This window comes from Pogona vitticeps, chromosome 2 (assembly GCF_051106095.1).
Source record: "Pogona vitticeps strain Pit_001003342236 chromosome 2, PviZW2.1, whole genome shotgun sequence".
Classification (NCBI taxonomy): domain Eukaryota; kingdom Metazoa; phylum Chordata; class Lepidosauria; order Squamata; family Agamidae; genus Pogona; species Pogona vitticeps.
Genome location: NC_135784.1, coordinates 306,795,499 through 306,819,427, shown reverse-complemented (window position 1 = coordinate 306,819,427; position 23,929 = coordinate 306,795,499).

Genomic DNA, 23,929 nt, shown 5'->3' with positions numbered 1-23,929 from the left:
TCCACACTTTATGCTGAACACTTGGGGTGTTTACCTCTAGACTACAAAGCAGGACGGTATGAAATTCAGCATCCTATCACACACCAGCTCAAATCCTATGGCACTTGGGGTAGCATAAAATTGAATCTGAGGAAGCTTGCAGATAGTTTGAGGAGTCCACAGTGGCACGCCTCATTGTGCAATTGATTGTGTAGCTGTGCAGCTACACTTATATAATTGCTTGCTGGATACAATTTCCATGATGGCACGAGTTTCGCAATGGTTTCCACAATTTCAGTTTACACAAGTGTAGTGATCATGGTGATTTAAATAAGGAAACCCATATGCACCTGTCAAAACACTGATGCCATCATTGAAATTATATAAGGTAAAGGTTCCCCTTGATAATTTGTCCAATTGTGTCCAGCTCTAGGAGGCAGTTCTCATCTCCATTTCCAACCCATAGAGCCAGCGTTTGTCCAAAGACAATATTCTGTGGTCACGGAATGGTGTTACCTTCCCACCGAGGTGGTACCTATTTTTCTACTTGTATTTTTGCATTTTGCATGCTTTCGAACCACTAGGTTGGCAGGAGCTGGGACAAGCGATGGGGGCTCACTCCATCACATGGATTTTATCTTATGACTGCAGGTCTTCTGACCTTGCAGCACAGAGGCTTCTGTGGTTTAACCTGCAGTGCCACCACATGGCGTAAGTGTACTTTATCTAGTATGTACAGTGCCCTCTTTTGCCACGGAGTATGGGTGAGGGTGGGCTTGTTGACTTCAAGAATCTCTGTATAAGTGGCCAAACTTTGAAATGACTTCAACAGGAGCATGGTTCTGCTTCATCATATGATAGTAGAAAACAATAAAGAATGAATAGTCTTACAATTTGCAGGTGAGAAGCAGCCTATATTAATGAAAGACCCACATGGATGCCTGGATTGAGAAACGGTTACATGGACAGGACCTCAGTTGTCTCCTAGATCAGTGGTCCCCAACCTTGGGCCTCCAGATGTTCTTGGACTTCAAGAAATCCTGGCCAGCAGAGGTGGTGGTGAAGCCTTCTGGGATTTGTAGTCCAAGAACATCTGGAGGCCCAAGGCTGGGGACCACTGTCCTAGATGATGCAGAGATGATCAGGGGACCAAGGATGATCAAGGTATTCTAAACCAATCCTATGAAGAAAGACTGAAAGGACTGGACAAGTTTAGCCTTGAGAAAAGAAGACTGAAGGGAGATAAGATAGCACTTTTCAAGTACTTGGAATATAGTCACACAGAGGAAGGGTGGAATCTGTTATCAATCTTCCCAGAGTTCAGGACATGAAATAATGGGCTCAAGCTACAGCAAGCCAGATTTAGGCTCAATATCGGGGGGGGGGGGGGGGATTTAAAAAAATATTGATGATAAAAAAAACAAAAAAGAAAGGAAAAAATATCTTAACTGTGAGAACAGTACAACAATGGAATCAATGACTTTGAGAGGTGGTGATGTCACCAAAGGGTGACTACTGGGTCTTTTGTATCCCAAGACGAACAACATTAAACAGCAAAGACACATTAATAAATGCAAAATGAATATACTTTATTACCTATTGATTACAATTCTAAATAAAGAGGTTTCGTGCATTCAGCACATTCCCACCACATACATACTCACCAAAGAGAGAAGAATTCTTTCTTTGCATTGTCCAAGTTCCAAAGAAAGCAGTTAGTTCCAAAAGCATTTTGGTCTCAACAGACAGACTAATGTTTGCCCAGACCCCTCTTTTTATATTCTTTTTAACAGGTTGCTAGCTGGTCATGCACATTAGATGTTTCTTTGTTTCCCCCTAGATATATGGTCCTTATCACTTATTGTGAAGTATGGAATGCTTAATGTGTCTTCCATCACTTAGTGGACCGGTGTGGAATCTGCATCCTCAGGAGGATCCTCGTACCAGGGTCTTCTTAACCCTCGAGTTTTCTTCACTCCCTGACTTGGCAGCAGATGTTTTTTTTCAACTTACTGAAAGCATAGTTCAAAACGTTCAGTTCAAGAGTTGAATTTCTCACAATGAGGGCTAATAGCCAGAAATACAAAGTCCCATAGTTCCTCTGGTTCTATTGGTCTCCATCTTTGTGTCAACTCTCTCTCTCTCTCTCTCTGGTTCTTCACCTTATCCAGGCCAAACATGCACACACCTTACAGTGAGTGCTGCAACACTGGAGGTGTTCAAGAGAAAATTGGACAACCCTCTGTCAGGTCTGCTTTGTTTTGAGTTCCTCTCTTGAGCAGAGCCTCAAGATGGACTCAACAGCCTTATAAGCCCCATCCAACTGAACTATTCTATGATACTAGGATGCTATGACAATGTTGATAAGCAATAATTGAACCTGTGATTTACATTGCTCCATCTTCAGGTTAAAATAGAGGGATTCATGTGCCCATGTCCTTTTGAAACCAAGACCAAGTTGTTTACACTAGAAGCTATCTGAAAATATTTATGAAGCCGCATGTAAGTGACATGTGTAGGACCTGTCACGTATCTAAAGAAACACTTAGTCATATTATAGCTGGATGTTCTAAGCTAGCATCAATAGATTATATGTGTAGGCATAGCTAAATTGCAAAGATTCATGTTCCATTTGGTTAATTCTTGCACATCACTCACATCTTCTCCTCCATTTTGTAAAATTCCAACCACCTCCAATTTTAGAAAGCAAAACCACAATACTAAACCGTAACAAGCAAATTATCATGGATGCAACACTTGATATTAATAAACTGGATATTAATAAACTATTCTTCTGGATAAGCAGCAAAACACCACTAACAACACATATCTTATTGATGGAGCCCCATCAACAAGTGCAAAGCACCAAACATTAAGTCAAACGTTGACAGAATGTAGGAATCAAGAATGCCTTACATCTTTCTCTTATCAGCAACTGGAGCAGTTCCAAAGTCTTTGCTTACCAATTTAAAACAGTTGCCAACAACTGCTAATAATTTGCCCCTTGAGATTCAAAACCCAGTGATTGTGCAATGTGTCCTTGTTCAGTCCAATTTTTAGGACTTCATTCTTGATTTGTTGGCTTGACCCTTTGGCCTGTTCCCCATGCACCAGCAATAAGAGGTGAAGTATAAAAAGAAATGTTTTCAGCATTTTTTTTCTTTCTAAATACTGGGAATTTCTTGGGTCTCCAATGGAAAAGCATTCCAAGCTATGGTGCAATGACTTGCCTCTGGCATTCCTCCTCTGGAGTTGAGGTAGCATAGTAACTAAATAACTAAGCCAGTTTGGAGAACACATTATCAGGAAGGCCCTAGGGATGGTATGGCAAAAATTTCAAGCACAAACTTATGAGAAAATACCATTGTGGGTGGCACCCATAGAAGCGTTCACATTAAAAACCTTGAACCAGAAAGGAATGCTAACTACATATGAAAATCTGTTAACTAATGAGCAGAAGATAAAAGACAAACAAGAGCTTGAGAAAATGGGTATAGCTGTCGATTGGTGGTCAATGGCAAAACTAGAATCAAGATATAAAAAATATAGGATGGTGGGGTTCTTTGAGGGTAAAGTACAAGTGGATAGATTGTGGATATATACGGACGAAAGAATAATCAAAAAAATGTATACATACTTAGTAGAATACGATTTAGAGGATGAGATGGTAAAATGGGCAAAAAATTTTGGATACAGTGTGGATCTTGATGATTGGACTAAGATGTGGAAAGAAAGCTATAAGATGCTGAAACCAGCAAATCTTAGAGAAAATATCCTTAAAATGTTTTATAGATGGCATTACACACCTGTAAGATTAGCAAAAGTATCAGAGGGCAGCAACAACATATGTTGGAAGTGTAAAAAGAATGCAGGAACCTATTATCATATGTGGTGGACATGCGAAAAGGTCAAAAATTATTGGACACAGGTATGGGATATAGCAAAAGAAATTACCCAGCAGAAACTAGATATAAAACCTGAAATGCCATTATTGAATGTCATGCCAGGAATTAATGATAATAAATTGAAGCATTGTCTTATATATATACTCACAGCAGCTAGACTACTCTGGGCCCAAAAATGGAAAACGGAAGAGGTTCCAACGACAGAAGAGCTACTAAAGAAGCTATGGAACATAGCAGAACTGGACACCCTATCAGAAGCACTACGGGAACAACCAAGAGACTATGTAAAACAAAGCTGGGAACTAATATTTTCTTGGGCCCAGAAGAAGATAGGAGTGTAGGGCAAAGTTTATGATGTATGGATACTCACTTAGCACATACTGGAAATGAAATTGGGGGAGCAGATAGGTTAACGAAGCTGGAGTCCTGGACTCCAAAGGGGGGTGGGGTTAGTTTTTAGGGGTTAGTTCCTTTTTTTTCTCTCTCTCTCTTTTTTTTGTTTTCTTGTCAAATTTTAAAATAAATGAATAAATTTTAAAAAAATAAATGCACTCTAGGAGATAAAAAATAATAATAATAACTAAGCCAGCTCAGGAAGCCCGTAGGTTACATTTTGCCTCTGCCATAAGTCACTTTGGACACATGAAGCACCCACAAATATTCATTATATAAGAACAAATCCAGATAGCAAGTTAAAGATTCAACGTGGTTTAGTGATTCAGGTCTGAATTCTGACAGTCTACCCTAGAAGACCCATTGAATCAATGTTGTTTCCCCATTCAGCAGTTGACCAATTGGATCGACTCTACAGGAGACACGCTTAAACTGCAACACTGTAGCCAAGACTCGGTTCAATCCTGATTGACTCAGCTAGCTAGTTTCTGGGTTGAATCATCCTTCCATCCTTCTGAGTTTGGTAAATTGAGTACCCAGTTCATGGGGGGTGGGGGGGCAATGCGTAGCCTGCATAATTAATTTGCAAAATGTCCAGAGAGTGTTTTAAGTACTATGGGGGTGGTATATAAGCAGCACACTTTGCTTTACTCTACTTGGGACCAGCTGTTGCATTTAAGCCTATGTCTTTAGCTATCTGACTTCACACCAATGGCAGCTGTAATCCTGTGTATCAGTATTCTTCTGTAGCTATTCTTCAATACTAATAATTGCAAACTGGCCACTGAATCTTGGGGAATAAATTCCACCCAAGTAATTTGCACACCACATTTTCCCAATGGAATCGGGGTTTTGCAAAATCCTCCTATGCACAGGCAGGGGGAAACTCTGATATTTGAATGCCCGTAAATTTTTGCAATCATGGGAATCCAGGGTTTATAATCTCTGCCTTTGTCGTCGTTTGACTCAAACACTGGATGGCTGAAAAACAGTGTAATAAACTTCAGCCCAAAGCAGCAGAACTTCCCATTTATACCTATATTCCACCAGTGTTCGGGCACAGAGAAAAAAAATATGACCTCAATATAGCCATTTCGCCACTGCTCATCCACGAATTGATACTTTTGTGCTGTAGTTGCCCTGAACTGCAGCCTCATGCCATTAAAACCCAGCTCCAATACCATTATGTCACTATTAGAAAAGTCTGCAGAGCAGCTCAATTTTTCAGATAAATATAAATTGTGAAGAGCTGAAGTATGAAGTGGCCTCAGGTGACCTTTAGACAGAGATTCAAGCATCCTTTTCGAGATTTCAAGCGCTTTACTCTCGGCCTGTTCCCTGTTTGTTGGTACACATGTCCCTTATTGGATAATTTATGGAGAGAGACGGCTTGGCTGAGGGAGGGGGACAAACTGTAGAACAGATCATTCGGCCCTGCACCATAACATTACAGAAGGCTGTGTTCACCTCCAACAAAATAATCCTGGAGCTTCAAAAGGGCCGCTTACAGCCTATCTGGATATCCCTGAAGTTCAGCTCTAATATTCTGGCCAGTTGAAAGTTTAAGATGAGCCCCGCTAGATGAGAAGATACAAGATTTTCCCTTCGCCAGCCACTTAGAGACAGGACTTTGCATCACCTCTACTTAGAATCATTAGTGAATCTTGCTCAACACTGTCTATGCTTGTTCGTAGCAATTCTCTTGGGCTTGTGATTGTAATTTATCATCCTTACTTGGGAAGGCTATAGAATAATAATAGTTGTAATAATAAAATAATAACCTTGCAGAGCTGGAAGGGACCCTATGGATCATTGGGTCAAGCCTCTGTCAAGGAGACACAGTGGGGAACTGAACTCCCAATGATGGTTGTTGTGGGGTTTTGGGCTCTTTGGCCATGTTCTGAAGGTTGTTCTTCCTGATGTTTCACCAGTCTCTGTGGCCAGCATCTTCAGAGGACTGGAGTAGGAACTCTGTCCATGCTCTGTTGCTGTTTGTTGGATGGTTGAGTATTTATAGCTGTGGGAACAGCTTTTGTCCTTTTCAGGAGGCAGGGTGATCAGCATGCTTTTGTTGTGATAAGGGGGAGAGACTCTGAAGCCAGATGCCTCAACCACTATTATTATTCTTTAACATGGAACATGCTGTGTAAAAGCATTGTATGTATGTACAGTGGTGCCTTGCTTAACGATTGCTTCGCTTAACGAGGAAATCACTTGATGATTAGGTTTTTGCGATTGCAAAAGTGATTGCAAAACGATGGTTTAAATGGGAAAACATCCGCTTCACGATGATTGGTTCCCTGCCTCGGGAACTGATTTTCGCATTACAATGATCTAAAAACAGCTGATCGTCGGGTTTCAAAATGGCCACCAGGTGTAGAAAATGGCCCCCACTGTTTTCTAGGATGGATTCCTCGCTTTACAGGCACCGAAAAGGGCCACCCCTATGGAGGATATTCACTGGACAGTGAGTTTTCAGACCATTGGAACGCATTGAAGGGTTTTCAATGCGTTTCAATGGGTTTTTTTTATTTCGCTTAATGAGGATTTTGCTCTACAGCGATTTCACTGGAACGGATTATCCTCGTTAAGCGAAGCACCAGTGTATGTATGTATGTATGTATGTATGTATGTATGTATGTATGTATGTATGTATGTATGTATGTATGTATGTATGTATGTATGTATGTATGTATGTACCACCCCATTAATGCAAAACACTATTCTGGGCAGTTTGCAAAAAATAGATGAAACAGGCAATATTAAACAGAGAATACACAATAATTAAAACATTAATAAAATGAGAACAAGCAGTACCAAGCATAATTATCAGAATGATGGCATTACAGGAAGAGTAAAATGAAAATCAAACAGGGTCAGTATGGAAAGCCTCCCTGAAAAGCAACATTTTAAGTTGTCTTCTGAACGTTAGCATGGAGGGGGTCAGGCGTAGCTGCTTCCACAACATTGGAGCCTCCGCTGAGAAGGCCCTACCTCCAGTAAATGACTTTCCGTCCTCTCTGGGGTGGTTCAGGCACATGACATTGGGGGAGAGACATTCCAATAAATGGCATGGTTCCAAACCATGAAGGACTTTATACGTACGCATCAGAACTTTGAACCTGATCCTGGATGCAATGGGTAACCAGTGGAGATGGGGCAGAACGGGAGTGATGCTGGCCCTCCGACACTGGTCAATGGCCCTTCATGTTACAGCAATGTTTCCCACTTTTGAATTGGCAGGTGCTCTTGGACTACAACTCCCAGAAGCCCTAGCCAGCCCAGCCAATAATTAGAGCTCCTGGAAGTTGCAGTCCAAGAACACTTTGGGTCCCAAATTTGGGGACATTGCTTTATACTGACTATCATCCTATGGCTTTCCATCTTCTTGTAGAGACAATCATGTGAGCACTATTAACTGTTTCCCAGGCTCTCTCTCCCTGGCCTTCCATGTGTTGCACAAACAATGATGGGATTAGTTGTGTGGCTGGGTGTGCAACCAGCTGGCAAGGAAAGGGAAAAAGGTGAAAATGCACGGGCAATTCCTCGTGGAGATGTGGTTTTTCCCAGTAGGATTTTCCCCCATAAATTTTTCGGGAGATTCCCAATGAGCTCCTTAAGAACTATCAATAACATTCAACCCTGAGAACTTGTTCCTGTATCATCGGTCACTTAACCTCAGTTTTGACTTTGCCTCTTGTTGCTTTGCTCTTCAAACGCCCTTATTTCTGCACATGGACTTCATATGCTGGCATGTTGCAGGATAGCCTTCTCAGACATGGTTGGCCATCCCGAGATTTTGAGGGCCATGCACAGCAGATACAGTTAGATGATCTGAAGGAAGGAAACAGGTCACCTCAAACAGTCTCATCAGAAAATGCTGAACCTAGAAGAACAGAAGCTCAGTCTTTCTGAGCCATACCCATAATCCACCAGGATACACTCTGGTCTTCCCTGGGGGCTTTTCTTACTGATCTGCAGACTCCTATCACTTCTCCCTTCCCCAACGCTGGGTTTAGGGGCACTGGACCCCCATGTAGTTCAAAATCTGTGTATAAATCTTGTGCCTGCCAAAATATAAGTACCAAATATAAACAGTTGATTCACACAAACACACCCAAAGACACACAAAGAACAGATGAACTCACTTTACTAAATGCACACACCGAGTAATGATACAATATTGTATTTTTGTTGTTGCTGCTGCTGTTTAGTCGTTAAGTTGTGTCCCACTCTTTGTGACCGCATGGAACAGAGCACGCTGTGCCCTCCTGTCTTCCACTGCCTCCTGGAGTTGGGTCAAAGCCATGTTGGTAGCTTCGATGACACTGTCCAACCATCTTGTCCTTTGTCATCCCGTTCTCCGCTTGCCTTTGCACTTTCCCAACATCAGGGTCTTTCCCAGGGAGTCTTCTCATGAGATGGCCAAAGTACTGGAGCCTCAGCTTCAGGGTCTGTCCTTCCAGTGAGCACTCAGGGTTGATTTCCTTCATAATGGTTAGGTTTGTTCTCCTTGCAGTCCAGGGGACTCTCAAGAGTCTCCTCCAGCACCACAATGCAAAAGCATCAGTTATTTAGCGGTCAGCCTTCTTTATGGTCCAGCTCTCATTTCCATACATTGCTACTGGAAAAACCATAGCTTTGACTACTGTATTTACAATTCATAATTACAAAGCTCTTCATCCTCGTTGTCACCAAGTTGAGTAGCTTGTGAGGGGAGAAAGTACAACTTTATAGAAATACATCATAATTTCAGTCTGACATTCTTCTTTTCCGTTTCTCTAAAAATGTTTCTATACAGTAACAAATCTCCCCCCCCATGTAGCAGCACACTGCTATGATCTCCCCTATCCTGCATTAGCCTCCCAGCCCGATCCAACACCTTCCCTGCTTGCACATGGAATCGCCATGCCAGGAGAGGGGGCTGGTTGGGCCAGTGCCATCAGACTGGGGGCTGCTACACTGCCAACCACTGCTGGCTTGGTAAATCCAAAACTCACCTTTCTCAGGTCACTTCCTGGAGACCAGTATTTATTAAATATTTATTCATTTATTTATTGGAAAAATAAATCTGTGCATAACCAAAACTGCCCTGCTCAGACCCATGCAATTAAAGGGAGAAGTGTATTCTAATATACAGACTCATGCTGTCTCTTGCTTGACGATGAGAAGCATTTCATTTCTAAATGAGGTAGGTCTAACTTCACCAACCCAAGACTGCATTCCAACTACAGATGGCCACTTATCGCAGTTCGGTGGTTTGGTGCAGTTCAGCAGATTCGGCCCACAGGTGTTGCATGGGTACTCCGGATCCCATGCCCCACCACCTCCCACGGGTGCCCTGTCAGAACCAACACCATGGGCTTCCCTGCCCCACCTCCTCCTCTGAGTGGGTCCCCATGGGAGAAAGCAGGGCATGGAATGTGGGGTGCCTGCCAAACCAAGCCGAACTGCCGCACGACAATAAGAGCTGGTCTTTAATCTCGATTATGAATTGTTTCATGAATCACCCCACTATTGATTGATTTAAACTCTGAACTTCAGAATATATCATATATATATATCATAACACATATAAGACAAAGCAGCCAGAATACTGCAGGTTGAGAAAGTGGGAATAAAAGTTGAAGGCATATGCAACCCCTCCTTTGTTTCAAGTTCAAATTAAAATAAAAATTAAACCCAAATAGCATGTAATTGATTTTAATGTAGCTTTAAAATGGGGGAAGGGGGGGAACGTTGTTCTCTTTCTGCAAATATATTATTGATTAACTGATATTTAGACTCCAGAGGCATTGCATTCCATTGTGCACTATAAGCATTTAAAAATACTACAAGGAATTAATTGTGTGCTCCCCCTTTCTTTATTTCCCTGGCACCAGGTTCCAAGATGGCTTATCGGGTTTTTTATTATTATTATTATTAATATTAATGAGAAAAATTAGCACCAAAGATCAGGGTTCTGTGATCGCTCAGAGAACCTGCAAAGACCCTGTGGCCTCCTGCAGTTTATTATTTTTTAATCAAAATAGCTGACTTGAAGGCAGCAAAATGAAAGAACCAAGCCTTTTATGGTTCTACAACGATTCAAATTAAAATGATCTATACTTGCATAATTCCAACAAACCATTTTCTGGTAGTTAAAGACAGTTAAAGTGGCATAAAGGAGTGATTTAAGGCCTGCCTGCGCCTCTTTCTTAACAAAAGGTTTTTATGTAGTGTTTCTCGGTGCTCAAGCTCAGCCGCCCGGCCACAGGCGCCATAGATCAGAAGGGTTCATCTGACCCATGACCTATGCCTGTTAATCCACAAAAGGTATTTAAGTTGATTCACTGGACTCAGCACCAAATAATGCATGAATTAAATTTAAATAGGTTTGGTGGCAGATTGAGCACCAATCTAGGTAATTGTGGAGATATTGTGTATGTATGCGCCCCACTAGTCCACATTAGTAGCACCTTGCATTATAATACTTGTAAGTTTCCTCTGTTCCTCCCTCAATAACATTCACATAAGCATGTCCAAGTCTCCAAAATATACAGAAATATTCATCTTCTACCCCTAGAGCTACCAGATGTATTTGGACGATAAGAGGTAAGTTGGAGTGTCAAAACGATGCATGGTGTGAACTGAAAAAAAAATCTCCTCTGATACTATTAGAACCTGAGGGGTTTTCCTATAAGAATGACGATGGGCTTCAGATTCAGCGTGGATGAGAGACAGAACTTTTTGACACACTGTGTAATCAATTAATGAAGTGCGTCGAATGTGCTGATTCGTGGTATTAGTCTTGGCTATGAATCAGGGTCAAGCACACTCTGATAGCAAAGTTTAACAGGCCAGGCCAAGTGACAAAGCTGGAGAGGGCAAGAGACCAACAGATGTTAAAGGTGAGGGTATCCAAGTGCAGGTCCAGAGGTCAAGCAATGATTGACCTCTGGTCCAGCTCTCATGTCGTAGGAGAGAGCAAGTCAGTCCAAATGCCAGGAGACACCCCCCTCCCCCCCAAAAAAGTAGGTTAGATAGTCCAAAGTAAGATTAGGGCACAACGGATAATAAGCAATAAGGGTTCCATAAGAAAGCAAAACACATCCAATACATCAGGGACCAATAAGCAGTCTGGCCAAAACACACAATTTTCATGTGAGCAGAGCTGATAGATAATTGTGTGTGTTTTTTTTAAAAAAAACCCAACCAACAAACAAACCTCTTGTGCATTATTGTGCTTCTGTACGCACAATTCAAAAAGCCAGAAAGTGGCCCAGTATTGCTGCACAATATCGTGCCTGCGCTGTGACCAGGAGAAAGGATGTCAAGCTTTACGGAGCAAAGGGCAGCCTGAACGGTGACAACACCGACAGCTGTCAAGATGGTCTATACAGGATCCTGTCTTTGGCTCACTGCCACTCACAAAGTGACACCACGCAAGGGATAACCCCAGAAGCTGACTCCTGCTTTCGTTACTTAACCCCTTCTCACCCAAACACCCAAGGCAATGTTCAGGGCTGTTTTTCAAGAAATGTGAATGGTAGTGAGAAGAAAGGGATATCTAGTAGATCATCTTGACTGCTACCATTGATGTTTTCCGTGTTTCAGGAACCAATAATACCCTGTCCTCACTCATTGATACAAAGAAACAGTTCAAATCACTTGATGACACTAACTCAAATCCCCTTAAGCTGCCTTCTAGCAATACCCTTCACTTAGGTTCCAGATAACACCTTTTATACATGTGCCACATCGGGTTTATTAGGCAAAATACAAAGAAAAAAAGAAACAAAGAAACAAAATCAATCAATCAATCAAAACATGTGGCACCTTAAAGACCAACCATTGTATTTTAATGTAAGTTTTTGTGAATTCGTCCACTTCATCAGCCTTTAAGAAACACAACAAAAGGAAATAAAATGGAAATGAAATATCAGTTTCACAGTCTAAATGTCTGTTGTTTACATGCACTAATTAGGCCTATGTTGGTTGGTTTGTTTCCTGTTGCAAAAATACTTCAGGAAGACAGAAAACAGATGCCAGGTCTGAGCAGAGATAAGAGGTGGGTGGGGAAGAGAAAGAAGAGAGAGTGGGGTGGAGGTGGAGGCCGAAGATGCAGTAAACCCCAAAAGGGGAAAGAAAGAATGAAATACACTCAACCCTCAGCTTACGAATGGCCCCACATATGAACTTTTCGATTTATGGAAGGCTCCGTTTGCAAAAATTGGCATCAACTTGCGAACGGAGCCTCAACCTACGAATGATTTCGAGGCTCTGTTCGCAAGTCAATGCCATTTTTTGCAAACGGAGCCATTCGTCACCTTCGGCGCTCTCAAAGGGCTTTCCTCTGACATCGGAAGAAGCCCTTTGAAAGCTCCGAAGGCAAAAAGACAGGGAGAAAGGTCAGGAAATTCAAATTTCCCGCCCTTTCTCCCTGCCTTTTCAGCTTCGGAGCTTTCAAAGGGCTTCCTCCGATGTCGGGGGAAAGCCCTTTGAGAGCTCCAAAGCTGCCGTTCACAGTGGCAGGGACCCCCAGGGAGGTCTCACAGAGCTTGCCCACCATCATGGGAGACCTCCCTGGGGGTCCCCGCTGTCCCCTGGTGTCTTAACCTATCATACAGAGCTGGAAGTCTACTCTTGCACTGCATGTGATATGTTGAAGGGTGATCTCAAAGACCTGGCTGTTAATAAGAAAGGAAAGATTATCAGGCGAGAGATGAAGAGAAAACATCTTAATGTGTGGTCTCTTTATTATAAAGTGTTCATTTGTGACTCACATGGTAAAGTTGTAGAGAAAAAGGAAGCTGTTTTGGCTCTAAAGCGGTATCTGGTATCTGTAATGGACAGTGCCACAACCTGATAAGGATAAGAACTCCAGGAGTTGCATCGAAACTTATAGACCTCCCAGGCAAAGAGCAGAAATCTGTAAGTCATCATAGCTGACATTATTCTAGTAAAAGGTTAACTCCAGAATGAAACCGGACAATCAGTGACAAGCATTTCCAAACTCACCTGGGTATCTAATAATCAGTGTCTTCATTATTGTAATAATCTAAGCAACATTAAAACTTGTTAACTTTCTGCCAAGCCTTTTATTTCTACTTCCTCTAGGTTCCACATGGTAAACATAAAATCCAAGGGTATTAAAAACAAGTAACTTTAAAGTGAGAAAATACATCTCAGTTGTAATTTTTTTAAAAAGCAAAATGTGCTGCTTATATATCACACTCTCTTGGTGGTTTACATTTTTTTGTTAATTATCCAGGCTACACATTGCCCCCCACCCAGCAAGCTGGGCACACATTTTATTAACCTTGGAAGGATGGAAGACTGAGTCAACCTCAAGCCAGTTACCTGGGATAGAACTCAGGTTGTGAGGAAAGTTTTGGCTATATTATTGCAGTTTAACCACTGCATCACGAGGCTCCCATAGATATACAAAGTCAAGACAGGAACTTTAGTCATGTGGGACTCAAAAAGAGAGGAGCTTGTTAAAAAAACACATTTTAAAAGCAGATGAAATAGAATACCTCTCTATAATATTGCATTTCAACGTAAAATCCGTATAACTCCAAAGCTTTCTTAAAAACACATCGGTGTTCTTATAATAAGAAAACATAACATGAAAAACATTTCTGAGCCTCTAAACATGTTGTTAACAAACACAGAAAAAGGTTTTCTCACCCAGCCTTATGTAAAATCCATTGCTGGCTTTCAGTTCCCTGCTGTCCTCTTTTTGTGTCTCTATGGATGTTGGCCTGGCATCAGATCCATTCTTTGACTCAAAGTGGCCTGAATGTGTCCCCCACCCACCAAAATGTGTACCGGGGAGTGTGTCACAGATTACTTGGCAATTATAAAAGGGGGTTGCGGCTCAGAAAATATCAGGAAACACTGCTCTAGAACGTCCCTTCTTTAATGAAAACACTTATCAAAATCTTTGTTTTGGCCATTGTGACTTGTGAACATCCTCACCACGGAGATACATCTTCATTAGAACTGCTGGATAGCTGAGTGGCTTAGGATTGGGAATTTGATTCCCCACTGGGCCTCCTTGACAGGGGCTGGACACGATCCATGGAATCCCTTTTAGCTTTGCAGTTCATTATGACGACCATCCTTCCACTTTCATTTGTCACAACAGTAGGAAGGAAACTGTTGCCAGTTCTGTAACTTCCCTTGCTCGTATTTACATTCATTCAAGGAATGTAGGGCAGTGGGGGTTGTCACAAACCAATCCCCCCCTTTTTTTCAATCCTCCCTTGCCCTTTCGCAAGAAGTTAGTGGACAGCTCCTTGTGCAAGCTGAGGGGAGCGAAGGCCGCTAGGGCAATGGACCATTGCCAAGCGGAAGGAGGCAATATGATGGTGGCAATGGGGACTGGACCTGATAGCCTTATAGGCCCCTTCCAACTCCATGATTCTAGGATTTTATGATATTACCAAGATACCTCTACATATCAGGAGCAAAGTAAATAGGAAAAAAATGGCCATTGTTCTAAAACACACCAACTCATTCAATTTTGCAGTCAGTCCAACACTGCATAAGAAAACAGCACCCTTTCGGGGTTTTACACAATAATGGGATATTTTTGGCAATAAAAAACAAATTTTTTGTGCATAAGCAGAATCCTTGCAGATGCTTTCTTCCAAGAAGAAAAGTAGAGAATCACCTTCAAACAAAGCAAATGTCTGAACTTTCCAAGCACAATATAAAATGCTGTTTAACTTATACAGCCTAAATGGCTTGGGCCCAAACTGTCACAAAGACAGTTGAACCTGGATGTATCATCTGGAGAGGCATTCTTCTCAGTTCCATCACCTTCACATGTGCATTTGGTCGGGACACAGAAGAGGGATTTCTGTGTGGCTGCTCAAAGACTTTGGAACTCCCTTCCACTGGAGGCCAGCCTGGCTCCGTCTTTGCTCTCCTTCCGCAAGCAGGCAAACACCTTTCTCTTCAGGCAATCTTCCCCTTAGTGGCTTAGCAGCCTGAATGGGATTTTTAGATGAATTGTTATGCATAACTGTTTTAACTGGGTTTTTCATATTGCTTGTGTTTTCCATTTATCACTATGATATTTCTTTGTTCCTCTTTAATATTTCTAGATTTAGTGTTTTAAACTTTAAATAGTCTTTTAATTATGTAAGCTGCCTTTTATTTACTCACTGTCTTTCGCTTTTAAGATTGTCTTGGGTCCTTTTTGAAGAGAAAGCTGGGGCAAAAAAAATATTTTAAATAAATAAAATAAAATAAATAGCCTTCTTCTGGTGTTCTTTTCTTAACTTGAATGTAAGTCACATCCCAGCAAGGTGTTTTTCTCCCCTCTTTTCTCTCTCAAGGATCTTTCATTCTCCCCTTGGTTCAGATGGACTTTTCTGATATGCATATTCTTAGCTTCCCTTTGAAGTTTTATCAGTACATTGATGTTTATCTCTTTTCAACAAATCCTTGAAGAAACACCACTATGGATTGTAAAGTGCGGTTCAAACAGATACAAATGCCCCATAATCTCCATCACGTTGATGGAATGAGATCAACCCTTAAATTATACAGCAGTCAGATTTTAAGATGTGCTGAAATGATGGACCATCTGCAAGCTAGGCAGCGCCATTACTTCATAGAGTTGACAGTCTGCTTTGAGAACAATGGATTTTTTTCTACACATTGTGATACTGAGTTGGCTGGACAGCTCAGTGGCTTTAGTCTCCGGCTTTGAGGTTTGATTCCCCACTGGGCCTCCTGCTAGTAGAGCCAGCCTGTGTGGCCTTGGGCCAGCTGCCCAGCCCCGGGGGGGGGGGGGCAAAGGAAAGAAATGGCAAATCACTTCTGAGTACTCTCTATCTGAAAAACCTTGAAATGAACTGACTTGATGCCACACCATCATCATCATCAACATCATCATCGTCATCATCATCATCATCATCATCATCAACAACAACAACAACAACAACAACAACAATAATAATAATAATACAGTTGTGCTTTGCTTTACGATGTTAATTCATTCCAGTGAAATCACTGTAGAGCGAAAACGTTGTAAAGCGAAATAAAAAAGCCCATTGAAATACATTGAAACCCGTTCAATGCATTCCAATGGGCTGAAAACTCACCGTCCAGTGAAGATCCTCCATAGGAACAGCCATTTTTTGTGCCTGTGCAGCGAGGAATCCGTCCCTAAGCACAGCGGGGGGGGGGCATTTTCTTCAGCCAGCAGCCATTTTGAAACCCAACTATCAGCTGTTTTTGATCATCGTAAAGCAAAAATCGGTTCCCGAAGCAGAGAACCAATCATCGCAAAGCAGAAAAAAACCCATTCAAACCATCATTTTGCGATTGCAAAAGAGATCACAAAAACCTCACCGTCAAGCGGATTCATTGTTAAATGGGATAACCGTAATGCAATCATTATTATTGCATAGAAAATTTTTTAAAAGGGAGTAGATACTTTATTGATAGGGCTGAATGTAAATTTCCAGGTTTTTCCTTGAAGAAGATAGGTGAGTGAATTTTGTACAAGAACAGCCTTTACATTTGAGGAGTTTCCAGTTAACAATAGCAACGACATTAACAAGAACCATAATATGCCAACCAAAGACCCCTCTTTCTACTGTACGGATAAGATCATGATACACCAACTGCAGAAGGCAGAACATCTCACGGTTAAAGGAAATAGTAATAAATGTCCAAGATTCTTTGGAATGACCTGATATTCAGGACACTAAATCTGTCCAACAAGGGGTGGGGGGAGCTATGTGTAATGGGAATAATATAAAAATGGACAAACTTATCTTCTTAAATTGCCAGGTTTCAGAAGGATATGTGCAAGGTTTGCTGTAGAGGAGTAGTCCTATCTGAACACTGGTGCTTAAATCTACATATGTCACGGAAGAGTGACAGAGGTATCCCAGGGCAAATAATCTGCATACTTTCAGAATGTTTGAAGCAAGGGCTAGGACATTATAATCGAGAGTTTTAAGACTTTGATTTGTTTGCTTTTGCCTCAAGGAGGAACAGGCATAGGAAAGCATGGAATCATAGAATAATGAAGTTGGTAGAGGCCTTTAAGGCCATTGAGTTCAATCCCCTGCTTAAGGCAGGAACCCAAATCAAAGCAGATCTGGCAGATGGTTTTTCAATTTTCTCTCAAATGCCTCCAGTGTTGTAGCCTTCATCACCGCCTGAGATCATTGCTTCCGCTGTCATACTGTTCTAACAGTTAAGAAGTGTTTCCTGATACAGTATTCAGCTTAAATCTGGCTTCCTATAGTTTGAGACCATTATTACATGTCCTGCAGTCTGGGATGGTTGAGGACAGATCACTCTGGAGGAGTTCTGCTTTGCTTTGAATTTGACTGAGTGTGTGATCAGATAGCTCCAAATTTGTGCTCCTGGTTGCACCAGAAAGTCACTTGAATGGGAACAATCTCCCTTAAAATGCTGGGGAATTGCTGTGCGTCCCATGGGTCAAAGTCATGTTGGTTGCTTCGATGACACTGTCCAACCATCTTGTTCTCTGTCATCCCCTTCTCCTCCTGCCTTCACATTTTCGCAACATCAGGGTCCTTTCCAGGGAGTCTTCTCTTCTCATGAGATGGCCAAAGTATTGGAGCCTCAGCTTCAGGATCTGTCCTTCCAGCGAGCACTCAGGATTGCTTTCCTTCAGAATGGCTAGGTTTGTTCTCCTTGCAGTCCAGGGGACTCTCAAGAGTCTCCTCCAGCACCACATAAGCCCTACAGTTGAAGAAAAAAGGTCCATCTTGGACACGGATCAGGGTTGGGTTGGTGTGCATTTCCCTGCGTATTGTGTGTTCATGATGAAATGGATTGTATCACAGCAATCTAAACTGATATCTGTTTACCCATGTGATTGCATCTTCAGTCCATTGGATGGATCCAGAGGTCCCAAAAGCCTTTCTTTTGGCTTCAAGAGAAAGGAAAGACTGAAAAATGACACCTTGACAGTCTTGTCTTTCACTGACGCTGAAAGCGGCTTGACCACCCAGCTTTGGCTTTCAAGACTGTCCCCTAGAAATACCACTTTGGTTCAGATCAAGACTTCCTGGACCGACCTGCGACTGAAGAACCCCTTTGCTTTCCTGGCTTAGTCACATGAGTGAGCCCAACCAATCAGGAATCCTGATGCAAACATCACGACACGGCATAGCCACGTAGATCAAGCTGTGCTAACAGGGCAATTGTGGGGGATCAATGACTGCATAGCAAACATTGTACGATGAAGTATGGGGTAAACATTTTTGTGAGGAAATGAGCAAACAAGAAAATAAAGGGGTGGTTTGATTTTCAGGAGCTTCCCCTCCCCATCATTAAAAAAAAAACATGATTGTAAAAAATATGATTGTAAATTTGCCACAATCCAAGCTCTTCCTGTATAAGCCCAACAGATGCTGCTTATATACCTTTCCATAGTGCTTAAAGCAAGCCCACAGGTATTGGGGATTAGTCCACATAATGCACAGTTTCTGTCTTTTCAGAAATTAACTACCGCCTCAGCTATTTGAGAGGATCAGGCTGCCTTTAAACTTCCTTAACCGAAATAACGTAGCAACAGCAGCAAGCATTCAGGAGCTGGGAGTATTATTTTAATTCTCAAAGGCATTACAACTTCCCATTATGGACTGTAATGGCAAGCAATTTTCTGTGTGTTATGTCAGATTGCTAGGCAGAGCAATTTGGGTAGTTTCATAGACTGATGGATTCGAAAGCCAAAAGGGACCATTATCAGCATCTCTGGTGACCTCCCTTGTAACACAGGTCATAAAAATTCACCTAGTAATTTCTGGGTCAAGCCCAGCCTGACCTCGAGGTTAAACTTTAGTAAAGCTGGGCTGATTTTTCCCCCTCTCCCTCTTCCGAATTACAATAAAGGATCGTTGTGCTGCGGCTGTGTAGCTGTTGTATTTGCCTTTGTGAAATGGCCTCAGTGAACTATCTTTTTCAAAAATATATATGCAGAAGAAATTTGCTGTGGGACGCAGAGCATGACTGGAAAGCCTGTTGAGATTTTGGATTCATTTTTGTTTTTTTGGCTGACCTACAGTAGGCATCTCTCCCTCCTCCCCCATCACCACCACCACCAGTGCATGAGTTTATAACGGAAACGCTGACATCTCCAGAAAAGGCCCCAGTGGCCGGTCCTTCTAATGCGATCGCATTATGCCAAGTTTGCAAAAAACAGAAGAAGAGACAGATCCTTTAAAGGCCGGATTTGCTGTTTGGCAGCCCTTGAGCCTGGTAATACCTTGCATAAATGATTGTGTTTTCGGCACCATTTGCATTCCTGGGCAACAATATGTAAATGTGACACTTTCCCTCTTGGAAATCTCTAAACTCCCTAATGAGCCAACGGGCCAAACGTGCAAATCGACAGCACGATTCACAACTCTGCCTCTTGCCTAATATCTCCCCATGCATTTTGCATGCTGATGATATGAAGCCCACCACCCCCCAGGAAAAAAAAAAAGCAGGGTGGAAAGCAGGAGCAGAGGGAGAAAAAAAATAGGTGTGTGCAACAGATTTCTCATATCAAAGAGTGTGATTTACTTTAATCATTTGGGAATGACAAACAGCAGCTCATGCAGCTTCCTGATGTCTCCCAGGTACGGGAAAGCCATTTGTAGCATGATGTACTTACAATAATGCCAGTGCTAACGCCTGCTTGTCTCTTTTGTTCATTCCAGTCTAATGTATTCTTCTATCGGCTACGGGGCCTTCCCTGTGCAATGAATCACACTAAATGAGGCCCAATTTCTTTGACGGAAGTGCTATTTCAGAAATGTTAGCCAGGGAGGTGGGGAGCTAGGCAGCCTCTACTCCGTTTACTGGGCCCTGTGAATATTTTGCAGGAGCACCGATATTTCTGACTAACTCCCCTCTTCTGCATGATTTCTATGGCTATAAACAACCTTACGAGCTCATAGATACATGCCAAAGGCACATATTAGGGCAGTGCACAAGTCTTCGGATCAATGTGTCAAAATAAGCTGTATCGGGAAAATGTGTACATATCCAAGGTGACCACCTGAGGAGGCAAAGAGATTGAAGCACGAATGAGGCAGGGCAGGTCATTTTTGGATATTGTATGCTAAATCTGGCATTCACACATCAGCATTAGAAGTGCGTATTGGGGGAGAGAGAGAATGAAAATCAGGAAGATGGGAAATGAACCCTTTTTGCCCTCCCTGCTATATTAACTGATTAACTGGCTTTGTAGTATCACTACTTTCAGATCCAGGGAAGAAGAAGGGATGGGAAAAAGAAAATACATGGAAACACTAAAGGGAAGAGCAGGCTCCCTGGATTCCCTTTTAAAGAAGGAATGAAAGAGGACCATCTCCATTGCCTTTTTAAATGCTTCACTCACTCCCTTCCCAGTGACCGCCTTAGGAAGCTAGCAGGGGCTTTCTCCTGGGAGCAGGAAAAAAAAATGGGGAAAATCAGAACTAAAAAAAAATCTAAAAATAAAACAGAGTGTTCAATTTTGCAAAGGCCTTAACCAGAAACTTCTTATACATATTGGCACCATCCAATCTATGACCTGACCTGGTCACAAATGTTTTCCCTATTTTTATTCTGGTTTTGCTTCAGAGTTTATTTGCAGGAAGACAATCACATAATTCACAGAGAACTGGAAATGCAGAAACTAATATCATAGTGTTGTATAAAGACTGGGTTGGCACAAAGTGTGTTTGACCACTCCGCCATAGTGCCAAGTCGTCATGGCAAGGAGACTTTGTTCACCTACCCGGAATGCGGCATCACAGTTGAATGATGCTGCTTCCAAGGGGAGGTGGGATGGAGTCTTTAAGAAGGCATGGTCGTTCTGGCTCAGCCTCTTTGCCATTTTTCTTGCTGGGCCTTCTCAGCTGTGGCACCTTCATTGTGGATCTGTTCTTAGTCATCCCAGAGTGCCAAACACATAATAATGAACTCAAGCTCCAGGAATCAGATATCAGGAAAAAATATCTTAACTGCTAGAGCAGTGTGACAATGGAACCAAAGACTTTGGCAGGGGTTGAGCGCACAAACGCTGGAGGCATGCAAGAGAAGATTGGACAACCATCTGTGATATATGCTTTGATTTGGATTCATGCATTGACCAGGAGATTAGGCTCCACAGCCTCATAGGCTGCTTCAAACTCCAACATTGTATGATTCTACAATAACTTGAATCAGTTCTATCAGGACTCTGAAGGCAAGGTGGAGGCGGCGATTCTTCCATACCAAGGTATGACTCTTGAATCAGTCTGTACTATAGCAGAAATCAAGGTGGATTAGATACGTATCTAAACCAGCACAGAGTGCTGTCCTCTGAAGATGCCGGCCACAGAGACTGGCAAAACTTTAGGAAAAACCACCTTCAGAACATGGCCAAAGAGCCCAAAAAACCCACAACAACCAATGGATTAGATATGTTTGATAGGACAGTAATTCATCCATGGCTATGTGGCTAGCTGAAGAGGAAATAGTTTGATGAAGGGGACGGGGATCAGAAGCATTGTTTGCATTTCCTTTTCATGAGAAATGCTTTGCGTTTGTTGGGGACCTACATTGAGTCTCAATGCAAAGCCACCCAGAGAGTGTTTGATCTCTGCTGGAAGACTGTATAGCAGTAACCTACAAAGACCAAACAAGAAGAGGAATAGCCAACCTATTGTGCCCACAACAACTACAGTGGCTGCTGCAAGTTAATGGCTGCAATGGGGAGAGATGGGATCTCCTGGGAGAGTTAAAGGAGAGGTTTGAATCACAGTGTATCTCACTGTTTCCCTGTGTTGTCTTTATCCACAGATTACTACACCATTAAAGTCTTTAGTTCTCAGCTAGCTTTCTCCCCAAGCCTGAGGTGTTGACATTCTTTTAAAACAGCAATTTGTTCCTCATTGCTTACTTTTAAAATTGTAGCCATTACTTACTGCCCCCCCTGGGTTTATTCAACATGAATTACATAACTCCTTACATAACACATCACTTTTTGTTACTTCTAAAATTTACTCAAAAGAGAAAGGAAAAGAAACCTATCAATAACTCACCTAAAAATTACTCTCAACAATATTTTAGAGGGACGAGTACCCATTATTTATTTCAACAGTTGATGATGATGGTGATGTGACTGGGCATTGCTTTAATTTTTGAAAATACAGCCATTAACTCCCCATTACAAAAAGTGGCATTGTTTGTAAATGTGGTGCTGTAATGTTCTGCTGAAGACATCTGTCTTTCCAATTAGTTTAATTATAGAGGAGGAGGAGAAGATCATCAAGAAGAAGAAGAAGAAGAAGAAGATAATGATGACACCAGGACAATAATCATACCAGGAGCTGTTACCTCTCTCTGAGAACCAGAAATAAGAGGAGTTCTTCACTAAAACCAACAATATCTTTGGTCTCCAGTATCTACAGAGGACAATGAAGGTAAATTGTCCATCAGGATCACTCTCCTTGGGAGTGCTGATTTTCAGCATCAATCACGCATTGTTCCTTCACAGGACCAAGTACATGTCATGAGCATTCTGTGACATCATGGTAGCTCTCCAAATGAGGAGGGTTGGAGACAGATAACTATTGAGAAGCATATTTTAAGCTTATTTTAGCTCCAGTACAATTCCTAGGGAATGAAGCAGAAGACCATGGTAAGACTGGAGTCTAAACGACAGCCTATCATCGCTGTCATAGTGAAACCTATGCAAAGAGAGTCAGTGCCTTCAGAATGCTATTATTGCTTCCTTGTGTGAAAAGCAGACAGGTTTCCCACAATTACAATAAAAAAAGCTACCTCTGGATTTACATTTTCACACAGGGTTGGAAAATATTACCAATATTAGTGTATCTATGAGAAGGTGGATTTTTCAGGGACGGGGGTGGGGCTGGGGTGAAGGAAAAAAGAATTTAATTGACAGATAAAAAAGGATGTAGAAAGGGTAATTTCATTTTCCATCAGAAGAAGTAAGGTTTTATGTTACGAATTAAATTAACAGCACATGAAATTGGCTTTTTCCTAAGTTCATATTTTTTTAAACTTTTTTTCGCTTTTCAATAAAAATAGAAAGGGAGGAGAAAAAGACCCCTAACAAAGGTAGAGATATAAAAAGAGTGCCAACAATGAACAAATACTATAAAACTTCCACATTGCCCTGTGCTTTTTGTGGTTTCTATTTGCTCTGCACTTTCTACCGGCAAAATAGTAAAAAAAGAAAGAAAAGTTGTGCTTATAAATGTTCCTTGATGGCGTTGTCGGATGTTCAGTCTTTCAATTCCAGCTGGTTGACTTTCTAGTTCATTTATAACCTGTTGCCTGAGGGTTGCGATTTCTTTCTCTCTCTCTCTCTCTCTCTCTCAAACACACACACACACACACACAGAGAGAGAGATAGAGAGAGAGAGAGAGAGAGAGAGAGAGAGGAAGAGGAAGAGGGAGAGGGAGAGGGAGAGGGAGAGAGTACACAAGGTGGACTTCTGTATAATGGAATACCAACATGTGAGAATTTTTTTCATCCATGCTGAGAACAGCACCTTTAGTTCAAGATTTCCCCTGTTCCTTGTAACACAATGCATCTGTTACTCCTGTTCTACATTGACTTGTATTCAAACAAGACAACTGCAATATGAGACAGAAAACACCTGTTTCAGTCAAAGCAGGTGGAA